Genomic DNA, 12,633 nt, shown 5'->3' with positions numbered 1-12,633 from the left:
CATGACGTTTGTCAAATTTTAAGATAATTACTTGTTTTTGTGAAAAACTAATTATTTGTAAAATTTGAATCATTTGCTATATGAGTTGAATTAGGTCAAATTTAGTAAAAGATAAAATGATGTGATTATTTTATTAGTTTTAAAAGTTTGATCTAAAGTGTTTTTTGAAACCTCCATAAGTTATGGATATGAAAAGGTTTTTAAAAAAATTGATTCAAAGTTTTTTATGGAGTTACAAAACTTGGTCTTAATGTTTTAAAGAATTCCATAACTTGTTCTTAAGTTATGGAACATGAAAAGTTTCATCATAAAACAAGTATTTAACTCCATAAGTTATGGAATCCAAAAGTTTTCAAGAGTTACAAAACTTGCCCTAAGTTTTGGAATTTGGAAAAAGTTTTTTTTATGATAAAAAAAAAAGAATTGAATTCTAAAACTCTTGGGTTCATAACTTAAACAATTAATTAAATGGTTTTAATTTTGAATTTAATAATTGGAATTATGATGTTTTATTGAATAATTCAATTAACTCTTATGGACTTTATTAATAGATAATTAAAGTGTTTAATTAAAAGAGAATTAATAATTCCATAATGACATGGTTTAAATTTAATTAAATTAAGAGTATAGTTTAATTAATAGATTAAACCACCAAGTATTTTAAATGTCTAAAATACACCCTTATACTATTATAATATTAAAAGTTTAATATATTATATGTATAAGAGCAAGTCGTCTTACCATTAGTAGGCCTCATTCACGAAGCCGGTCTATAAGGGGGGGGGGGGTATAAGGTTACTGCCTATAAAATGGCAGTTTAATGGGTGTTCACTCTCACCCACCGCTTCCTTGACTGGTGGAGGGTCGTTAGCCGAACAGGTAGGACAAAGACTATAATTCTCCCTTCATTATAAGTATAATGATAAATACTAAGTAACTAAACACTTATAAATTCCCAATCTTAGTTACTTAGGAAAATGTGAATAAGGTGCTAATCCATGAAATTACACTTTGCACTTTGTTTAAGCTGTTAGTGGAGCGTGTGTGGTTAACCGGCACACTAACCCGGACTTAACAAGGTAGACAAAGGGTAACTTAATGTTTATCATAGTATCGTTGGAGCGTGTGTGGTTAACCGACACATCGATTGAGGGGTAAATATTAAGGGTACCAAGTATATTTGCATGGTTACTTCACACCTTGTTTTGTGATCCTCGGTATCCCAATCACAAAACCTGAAGGGCACACTCGAGATTGAAACATGCCATTGAAAAGTTCAATGAATCTCAAAAGAATCTAGGAGTTTTAAAACCAATTAAAACCTAATAATACATTTCGTTTATCTTGGTGGAAATTGGTGAATCGTCATTCACCTACCTTCAAATATTTTATAGCTTGGATTACGGCATCCCTCTTCCAAGTTATAAAATAGTTTGTTGGGTCCTAGCCTTAATATATCATATTGGGTGTTATATTAAGGACTTAAATCAACTTTACGTGAATTTCTCCCATTGTTGATGTCTGGTTTAGACAACAATGATCTTCCCAAACCAAGCTTTCCTAATGAATATGACTTCCCGAGTTTGGCTCATGGAAGTCATACTTCTCTTCCTCCACCTCCTCCAATTATTCTCCCTAACCCACAAGTTCAAGGTCACTCAAGCCCTAATGGCAAGCAAGGTCTATGTATGATCACATCTTAGAGATGAAGTCACATATTGACAAGCCGGGAGAGTTGGGTGTCAAAGTCTTGAGAAAGTTGGATGTTCAATCATTTTCTAAGTCACATAGTGAGTTCCTTTGGGACTACTATGAAACAGACTATGACATGAACCTTAATGATCATATCTATTTTGCTTGGTGCTGCTGAATCAGCAATGATTTGGAACGATAGTAAAGCAAATTTGATTAGAAGATCAACTTCCCAAAAACTTTATGGACAGTGACAATGGTGACACTGGAAATCCAGAAAAAGCATTCTCTTCCCAATGGAAAGGGATTGGCTATAGTCAACCCGGTTGACCAAATGGTAAAGAGAAAGGCTAAGTCTGATATAGTCCCATTACCAAAGGGTCCATATGTTTATTTTGCCAAAGGAAGGGGCGTTAATTGCAAATCTGCCAAATTTACCTAAGGATGTTAAAGTCAATAAGTTTGACTCTACATCAGGTAGAGCCCATTATCTAACTCTGTTAAGTTCTATTCTGAGATCCTCATTACATGATGTGACTGGGTCACATGTTGATGTTTTAAGAATCAAAGAATAGAGAGAAATCTTAAAGGAAGTATATGTTGATTCTGATCGCGAAGGTGGATTTCGATCGCATCAGAATTTTGAGCAGTTGCTTAAGAAGTTATGATATATTGCTAAGGAATAGATAACAACAATTTTCCATGTGGATTGTAAGGATAAGTTTTTTCGCAAAGTTTTAAAATAAAAGAAAATTGTTTAATTTTATTTATTTGAAGTGTCCTTACAATGGCATTTGTGGAAAATTGTTGCTTATATGATTCCACTGACAGCAATATTGGAAAATGGATTTGATTCTTTCATTTGTGGTAGTGTCTAAATTTACCAAATCAGGAAAGTTCCTCATCGCCCAAGTTTCAATTGGACCGAAACTTTGAATCATGCAAGTTGAATAGTATGATGAATGAGAACTTTCAAGCATTGGAAAATCAAGACTAATTACTTGTTCACATGGATGTGTGAGTCAAGTGAAGAACTAAAGGGATCGAGTACACATTCTTGTGCACTGGTCATGTCCACCACAAAGCTCGTTAAGACTATTTGATTTACTAAAGTTTAGTAAATATGGTTATACTTACAAGTTTAAGTATAATTCTGAAACATTGGAAAAGTCTCAATGTATGGCAGAACGAATGGGAAGAATCAAATTAGGCAGAAAGATAAAAGTTTCTCAAATCTGAAAAGATGGGAGAGTACTTTAGTATCATGTTTGTGATCATCTTAATGATTTAGAAATCATATCACAATTAGTCCTCTAAAGGTCATCTTAGTGCATTCTTATGACTAAGAAGAGGAGTCATGAATTGTTGAAATTGTTAGATCAGGAAGATGAGTCATACTTCGTTCCAAAACAATTCTTAGAGTCATACTCCAAGATTGTAACTTGAGTGACATATCTTAAAGAAAGGTTTAAAACACTTGTCAAATGTAAGAGTAAAAGTGTCCTACTCTTGTACATTTGAAATTGGTAAGTTGTGATGTTTTGGATAAAACAAAGACCAACTAAGGCCAATTGTGTGAAGTGTTTGTCTTAATAAAGAATCTGCACTATCTCTTGAATATTTGGCAAGATAGTCTTATATGTCAAGAGGATAGTGGGAGTCTTAAAGATCCTAAAAAGAATTTCAAGAACTAATCAAGAATAAAACCTGAGGTTCTTCACTAGCACACGACTTGAGGTTTATAACCTATCGTGTTGACATTTCTGTGCCTATTCCAGTTAAGTTGGCTATATATATTTGAGTTCTACATGTTCTCAATTGTTTGCATAACTACTTGGAAGCAATGGCAGGCCCTTGTGCTGCCAGGTGGCAAGAGGTTAAGATTGCACAAGTTCAATCCATATGAGTTAGGATTTGTCACTAACCTAGTCTTGTGATTATGGTTTGACAAATTCACATGGATAAGAACACATACACCATAAAATCTAAGTGTCATAAGGTTTCTCTCCGATTCATGAAAATGATAGTGAGGAAATTCTTTCACTAAGTAGATTTTAAGTAGATAGCAATTGTGATATTTGCAGTTCTCAAAGTCGTTAGTGGAGCGTGCGTGGTTAACCGACACACTAACATTGACTTATGAGAAATGGCAAAAGGTCTAAACAATTGAGACTATGATTATGGCATCCCTTTTCATAGTTCTGAAATTGTTTAGACACACATGCATGGTATCTAAGGAAAGGTGTATGATTTTGATAAAGTTTTATCAAAGCATCTCGTATCAGAAATCTGAACTTTGGTAAGAAAGTCAATAAAGTATTGATTTCTAGAAGTCCAGCTGATTTCTGAGTACATGTCAAAGCTAGTGGGAGCATAAGTGTTATGCTAATAATCATCATGTTAGTGGGAGCATGATAATTATTGTTAGTGTTGCAAGTTAGCAATGTTAATTATAGAAAACAAAAGTTTCAATTCGTGAGGCTGCAGGGATTGAAAAAGTTGTTTTGCTATAATTAAGGGAGAGGATATACTTCATTTCAGTTCTAAAGGCTTAGATTGAGACCTTAATCATCTTTAGTCAAGAATATATATATATATATATATATATATATATATATATATATATATATATATATGAATTTCATGTTGGATTGGTTCAACTTAAGGAAATTCTATATATTGCGTTCTCAAAATTCGATTATGATTACGGCATCCCTCTTCATAGTTAAAATTTGAAAACATGGCAAATAAAAATATTGTAGCAAAAGACTGGTCTAGAATCATGTCTTTATGTGAGACATCATGAATCGTGTACCATTTGCTTTGGGTACAGGATCGATTGCATGTGCTATAATATTTGTCATTTCTAAAATTTTCCAAATGCCCAGAGGCATTAAGAAGGGAAAAGGTCTAGAATTGAATATGACTAAAATGATTAAGCAATTGTCGAGGACAATCTGAAGTTTACCAAAGATTGGTTGCTCAGGGACAGTTGGAAGTATAGTGCTAATTTTGGAAGGACCATATTGACATATTCTGAAAAGAGGCATCTCTTATTCAGAAGTGATAGTCAAAATGAGAATATGGAGTTGTCTCCATAGGTGGAAGTTATCTGTGTAAGATTAGAAAACTTAATGCAAGAAGCATGTCCAAAGCAATGTACTTTGAATATGAGACTTAGTTTCCATGGAGTTGATCTCCATTGGAATACCTTATAATGACTGTTGACAAGTCTTTGTGACTTTGTACATATTCATTACAGGAGGGTCAGTGCATATAAGTTTAAAATCTAAACAGATTTCGATAAATGATAGGAATTTGAAATTCTCACATTTTTCGATAAGGATTTGGGAGTGTGAAATTAGAATCATTGAAATTATGTTCAATTGGTTTATTTCACAAAGTAAGGATCATAGACAAACATAGAGTGCATACTTGGTGTATGGCAAATCTATTGTTTTGGAAAAAATAGTGTACATGCTTGGAGCATGGGACAACTAGTGTTTTTAATTCAAGTATAAAGTTGATAAAACCGAAACAATGAATAATGAGTAATCAGTATGGTGATAAATAAAAGTGTTCTATTTATATTCATAGGTTTTGATACCATATTGGATTCAATTATTCATGTGTTTCATTTTGCATGTTTTGACTTCCAGAATAAACTAGGTCATTCTTCCCGAATGACTAAGTTATTCAAACCATCCACAGTCGGTCATATGTTGGAAGTAGATATGAATCAAGATTGTCATGGGTTGGCTTGTAGAGGTCGAAGATGTTGGACAAAGTGGTGCTACAATACTCATGAGTGCTCATAAGTTCTGAGTATTGGATTCAACCCACGCTCATTTGAATCACTTCATGGATTTTATCACGAGTGATCATGAGACGATAATATCTTATATTCTTCAAACCTAGAGATATGAGTTGTTACTATGAGTTGGTTATACATTGATTGCACGAAGACGCATTTGGTAACTCGATGTTATAAAACGTGACTTTATGTATGATTCAACAAGTAGTAGAACATGCCATATGAGTCGAAGTTTATCCATTCCTTTTACCTTCGGGATAAAAGCGATATCTGTGCGCCCCTCGATGATTTAGCGATGACATATGTGAGTGCTTGGCCAAGCCAGGACTGATTTGATTTGTTCAATCAGTCAGTCATCATAAATCGGAAATCGGGAAACAACAAATGGACTGAGAGAATGATTGATAATCCATGTCTCAGTCCATATGATATCTAGAATGGAGGAATATATGATCCCTTATCTAATGGACAAGTCATTGACAAAGGTCAGAGTTCGTTGACAAGATCAGAGTTCGACAGCGGCTTTAAGAGCTACGATTGCCAGTTGGTTTTTGAAGTCATACTCAATAATAGTTTTAGACTTATCCAAGTGGGAGACTGTTGGATTAATGTCTAAGTCCATAACTATATTTGGTATGTACTTGACCCGACCCGACATGGTCCATTTGGGTTGCACTTCACCTGCACAATTTATATGGATAGTCTTTTGAGAATAGTATATTTATGATTTATATTAATATATTATAAGTTCTAATATATTAATATATAATCATATTATTTAATTAGTATTGATCAAGAATTAATTTATAATTAATTAAGTGATCAAAAGGAACTAATTAAATATGGACTCTTAGGTATATATGTGTAGTGGGCCAAGTTCATTTAGGTTGGGCTAAGTCTTCATGGATAGTCCATGGAGCTTTAACCCATGAATCCTAGGAAATGAAAGGTAATGGGTATTAGGGTTTAACCCTAATCCTCCACACTATATAAAGGGTCTTATGGTTCATGAAATTAGGCTAGTGGCTAGTGTGGATACACTAAAGAGGGCAATAACCGATTTCATAAGTGTGAGCCACGTATCCATATTCTCTAAAGTCTTCCAAGGTGTTTTGGTGATTTGTGATTCCACTTGAGGCTTCCACACTATTGGGGCTAAGCTCTTAAAGTTCAAGACTTCAAGCTTCATTAAAAGGTATGTATTCTAACTTGTTATATTACCCAAGTATCAAGGATTGTATGCTAGATAGGGTAATACCTTGGAATATTCATATTTGCATGTATAATAGAGAAAACATAGATCCAAGGTATTTAGGGTTGCATGTACACTTAGGAGTGTTAGAATGCTCAAAACCCAACAGTAATCCGGGAAGATCTTTGGGAAAGACTTCCGGATAATCACACACAACCGGTATATTATGCACCTCTTTCTTTTCCTTCTTAGCATCGATTACGAATGCCAAGTATGATGCACATCCCTTGGACAAACATTTTCTGGCTTTCATCAGGGAGATGATTCCAGAATTTACTCGGCGTTTGTCCCCGTACACCATAAATGACTCTTTTCCGGGTGGGTTTACCCTTACTATCTTCTTTCGACATTGAATCTCAGCATCGTTGGCGCTAAGCCAATCCATTCCCAGAACGATGTCGAAACCGTTCAATTCTATGGGTAACAGCTCCTCGTGGAATTCATTTCCGTTTATGTCGATGGCGATGTTCTTAATACGATTACTAACAGGTACGAACTTGCCACTGGCAACTTCCACAATTAGGGCATTATCAAGTTTTTCTACAGGCAATGCTAATTTTCCTCCAAATCTATGCGATACAAAGGAATAGTTTGCTCCGGAATCAAACAGTATATTGGCAGGCAATCTATTTACAAGAAAGGTACCTGAAGCGACGTCTGCTGCCTCCTTTGCAGCCTCGAGCGTCATCTGGAAGGCTCTTGCCTTCAGCTTCGGTGGAATGTTGGGTTTCCTGCCTCCTTCTTCTTCGGACAGTCCCTCGAAATGTGCCCTTCCTCGTTGCACTCATAACAGACCTTCTTAGTGAACGTGCACTCGTTGGCATAGTGCCCAGGCTTTCCACATTTGAAACAAGTGACTCCTCCGTCATATTTCCCCTGGTGCTTCTTCTTGCACTTGTCGCACCATTTGGCTTCACCTCCTCCAGACTTCTGCGTACCAGACCTTGAGAACTTGCTTTTCTTGCTGAATTTCGACGACCCATCAAATTTCCTTTTCTCTCCCACCTCCGCTCTCTCCAGACCCTTCTCTCGTATCTGGGTCTCCACATTCTTAGCAGCCCAGATGGCTGCTTTCAGAGTGGTTGTTTGCTTGACCATTGGACCGAAGTCCGCTGGTAATCCGAGGGCAAACTTGTTAACCTTGGAGAGTTCAGTTGGGACGAGGTGAGGAACAAGCTTCATTTTCTCTGTAAAGCTTGCAGCGTATTCAGTAACGCTCATTCTTCCCTTCTTCAGATTCTGGAATTCGTTGTTGATCTCCAGAAGATCCTGCTCAGAGCAGTATTGCATCTTTAACTGCACCAGAAAATCCTCCCACGACATCTTGCTCGCTTCTCCTTTGGGCATTGAATCAGCTAGTAGCTTCCACCAGCTTAGTACTCCAGATTTTAACAGAGGAACCGCGAGAGCAGTCTTCTGCCTGTTGCTACACTCGCAACTCTCAAACATCGTTTCCATCTCGGAGATCCAGTTCATGACTTCTACCGGCGTCGGGCTTCCAGATAGACACAGTGGTTTAGATGCCATGAAGTCCTTGTATTTGCATCCACGTCCGTCATTTCCTCCATCCTGGTGGTTTTGCCTAACTATCGGTGGGTTGGCTTGACCAACAGTCCCACTATAGTTTCCTCCTTTAGACGGCCCATCATTCAGCTCGGGCTCTACGATTGGTATGGTAGCTTCCTCGCGATTTTGTTGGAGCAAACGCCTGGTTTCCTCCATTTGACGATCCAACATCATCTGGATCATCGCTTGCACTCCGACCATCGTGATTGGCTCAGGAACATCTGCTACAACAGGTATTTGCTGAATCACTGGGGGTTGATTCCTATTCCCATTTGCATTCCCAGCTCCACTGCGGGTTCTTGCCATTTTGATCTATACACCGAACAAGGTGAATTTAGATCTTTATTTAGGATAGACGTTTAAATCATCCTTATCTCTCCGAAACGTTTACATGTTAGTTCTAATATCGTAGTCATACGTTTAGAATCCTAAACACATAAGTTTTCCAGATCCGGCCGGCAACAGACCATAGATCCGAACAATTAACAGCACATAAGGCATAAAGCATTTAGCACATAAAAGTATTTTAGGCATAATTCCTAAAATAAGCTAGTGCTCACACCTCACAATCATTGCTTAGCATTCTAACTTTAAGTCTAGAAATCCTAAAATTTCCTAGTTCGCTTAAACTAATGTTCTGATACCAACTGTGACATCCCCAATTTCACGGCCAGAAATGACCGATTTTTGTTTATGCTTGTTTGAAAATCAGAGTAACATTTTAAAGAAAAGTGTTGCGGAATTTGTCCCAAAAAAAATATGATAAAGATTTATTAAAAGCATTTCCAAGGAAATGTATTTCATTAAAAGACTCGGGATGTCATGTTCGATACAGATCAAAAGCATAAACCGTACAATATAAGCCTTACTACATTATTTCATATCTACAGGCCTATATCCGTAATCCCTCATCCAAAACATCACATCTATGCTCGAGCGCCACTACCTGTAATACGTGAAACTGAGTGGGTCAGGCTTGGGAGCCTGGTGAGCACATAGGGTTTTCAACCCACAATAAATAAGTTTATTAATTTCATCAATCAACAATAACCCGATTACCCGTTCCCGTTATCCTCACTTTACGTCCCTAAATACCTATCATAAGGGACCTAGCCTAAGTATCATCATCGGGATGGACACTACTGCCAAGGGGGTTCCTCAGCAATAAATGTCCTAAAGGCAACCATGAGGGGGATGGAGTACACCGGTGAACACATCGTTCACAAACACCTAAAGGTTGCGAGCCTGCTAGCGTTCCACTGGACTGTCTAGAAGAGTCTGTGGTCGTCATCCATACTCCGCTAGATGACAGAATCAACAACAACAACATCGAGGCCTCTCATCATTTTATCACACATCGTCTTATTACATCTACCCATGTTTTACCCCAACATTTTTGTAGATATAAAATACATATACAGTTTAAATCATGAAAAACGTGTATAAATCATTCATCCAACATAGACAGCAAGTATTCAGATAATATGCACACATAGCACGTAATTTATATAAAATACTTCATATCTATGTGTAAGATGAAAGTAACTATGCACTGACCTGATTAGGTGGTGACTCGGTACTCGAACATCACTTCATTATCTCAAAACAATTTTTCCTTGATCAAAACCTAGTATTAATACCACTAGAGTTTAGTTTTAACGTTAACCGCGACCAATTAATAGTCTAGCTATTATTATTATTATATAAGCGTTAAATAACACTCAATATAACTCATAATAATAGCCCAAATAATTATTTTAAGGACCTAATAACATTACTATAATTATTTAAAAGTTATATTAAAAATTGCGTAGGCGTAGCTCACTTACAGCAGATTTAAAAGAAAACCGGGCTTTGCTCGGAGCAGCGTTTCCGAACCGAAAGACCCTTTTTCTCGGGACTCCGGGAGCCTCGGGGCTTCCTTAGGGTGCTAGGGATTTTTCCTAGGGTTTAGGGGGGTTAAAGGGGTAGTGAGAGAAAGTAGAGAGAGAAAGAGTTGTGAAAATGAGTGATTTCCTCGGCAGCCTTCGCAGCCCTTTTATAGGCGCCAGCCTCGGACGTACATGGGGCGTAGTCCTTGGCTTACGTGGGGCGTACTTTGGATCGGGTGCCAGCTTCGCACCAGCTGGCTCGCACATCGGACACGGAAGGGATAAGGCTAACGGTACACTGGGCGCTCCCAACCTCGGACGCGACGCGTATGCGAGGCGACGTGTCTCCATCTGAAGCGAAGCCTTGGGCAACAAGCAACAGCTCAGATCTTGCCACGTCATCACAGTTTCGCAAATTGCACTCTCTACTTTAAAAATTCGTAACTTTCACATACGAGCTCCGTTTTCGACGTTCTTTATATCCACGCGTAGGCGGGAACATACTCTACAACTTTCGTTTAGACTCCGTCGGCTAATTTTGAATTTGTTTTAAAAGTTATATTTTTAACAGGCCGGGACAGGATTGGTCCGTTACGGCCCACGTGTTTACGGTCGTAAACACTTGGTGAAAGGTGTGATTTTCGGTGTCTCAAGGTCCTTTCTAGCCTCTTGGAAGTGTTCTAAGCCTTGTGCCCGACTCAAGGAAGAGTTTAAGGGCCAATAATCGACCAAAAATGGAGTTTACGACCATTGAAGGGATTACGGCCGTAAACCCATCTCGTGTTCATGATTTCGGGTCGATTTCTAAGTGAAAACAAGTGATTCCTAGTAGATAATAAGCATAGGGAGTAGTTACTTACTGTAAGAGGCTTGGAATGAGGTTTTTAGCCACCAAGAACTAGTGTGTGTTCTTGGTGTTCTTGGTGAGAGAGAGGATCTAGAAAAGATGAGATTTATGAGATGAAACATGGATTCATCACTAGAAATGGGATTGAAACACAATAGAAGTGAAGAATCACTTACATTTTGAAGATCCTTGAGCAACTCGAAAATTGTAGAGAGAGAGTAGAGAGAGAAAGTCCTTTGAGTGCTTAAAGCTTGAAATGAAGGCCACTCATCCTTTATATAGGGGTGAGTTTTCGGCCAAGGGGTGGAGTGGGGGGGGGGGGTTTACGGCCGTAAACTCGAGTTTGCGGCCGTAAACTCCTCTCGAAGGGGTGTTTGGCCCGGATGCTATGCTTGACTTAGAAACCTCGTTTTTTTAACCCAAGACTTAATTGGACCGAGCTTAGATTATTTAATTAAGCTCAAAATAATGACGGCAAGAGCAGAAATAATTTCCAAATTGCTTTATTTTTAAAGTTTTTGGACGAAAGAAGTTTCGGGTTGTTACACAAGCGATTACCACCAACATCATACCTACCACCACCGGCCAACCAGACAAAATCCTGATGATTCAAAATATCGGAAACCCCACTTTCCCTCTTCCTGAACGAACCCTCTGTGCTGACAGGATAAAGCATCCTTTAGCTCCCAAAATATCATAAAAATCGATCATTCAAATAAACATGAACACTCATGCCTGGCCCAATCAACCTCGGGCTGGAATACCAGGCATGCCTACGACGGGTCCAGTCATCCCCAGGATGGAATACCCTTGTATCCCCACACATGTTTGGCCCAATCAACCCTCGGGTTGGAATACCAAACATATCAAGCCCAATCAATCATAGGGTCCGGTCATCCTCAGGATGGAATACCCTAGATTGGAATACCTCTATGAACATAACTCGGGTCTACTCATAACCTGAGATCCAAGGATCTATCCTTGCGTCTCATCCACCATCCTCTGATTCGTCACAACCGAGTGCAACTCCCCTGAATCTCAACAATACATCCAATCCGAATGCGCTCCTACCGGAGACATAACCAACATAATCTCTATCCCCTCAGCCTATGACTGGAATGCTCCCAATAACCTATCGACACAGCTGTCGTCACTTCAGATGTCCATCACTCCATCCTGGAGGTACTCACCTCCTCCATTGCTCAAGAAGGCCCAAACAATGTCCTTCACAACACCAACAGGTGTCACAGTGCTGAAACCTCACCCTACACTATCCACTTGTAGAACAAGTTGTTACCCCATAACACATAGATACTCAGAACCTGATCATATAGCTAACAAAATCCATACAAAGTCTTCAACATACTCCATCAGCATGTTCAATACTTGGGGACAGACCTACTGATTGCTATAGCATAGCAGCATACTCAATACCCGCACATAGATCTACAAACACATACAGATACGTTTTGCAAACCTGAAAACCCAAGTCGTCAATACCGCCCTGACCACAAAAACTGACCGAAACAGTAGGATGCCTTCTGGTTGCTTCCGAAGTCCATTGAGACCTCTCCGGTCCTAACTTATCTGG

Source organism: Lactuca virosa, chromosome 1 (assembly GCF_052849685.1).
Source record: "Lactuca virosa cultivar CGN04683 chromosome 1, Lactuca_virosa_CGN04683_v6, whole genome shotgun sequence".
NCBI lineage: Eukaryota > Viridiplantae > Streptophyta > Magnoliopsida > Asterales > Asteraceae > Lactuca > Lactuca virosa.
The sequence above is the reverse complement of the archived record's forward strand: the minus strand, read 5'-3'. Positions refer to the sequence as shown.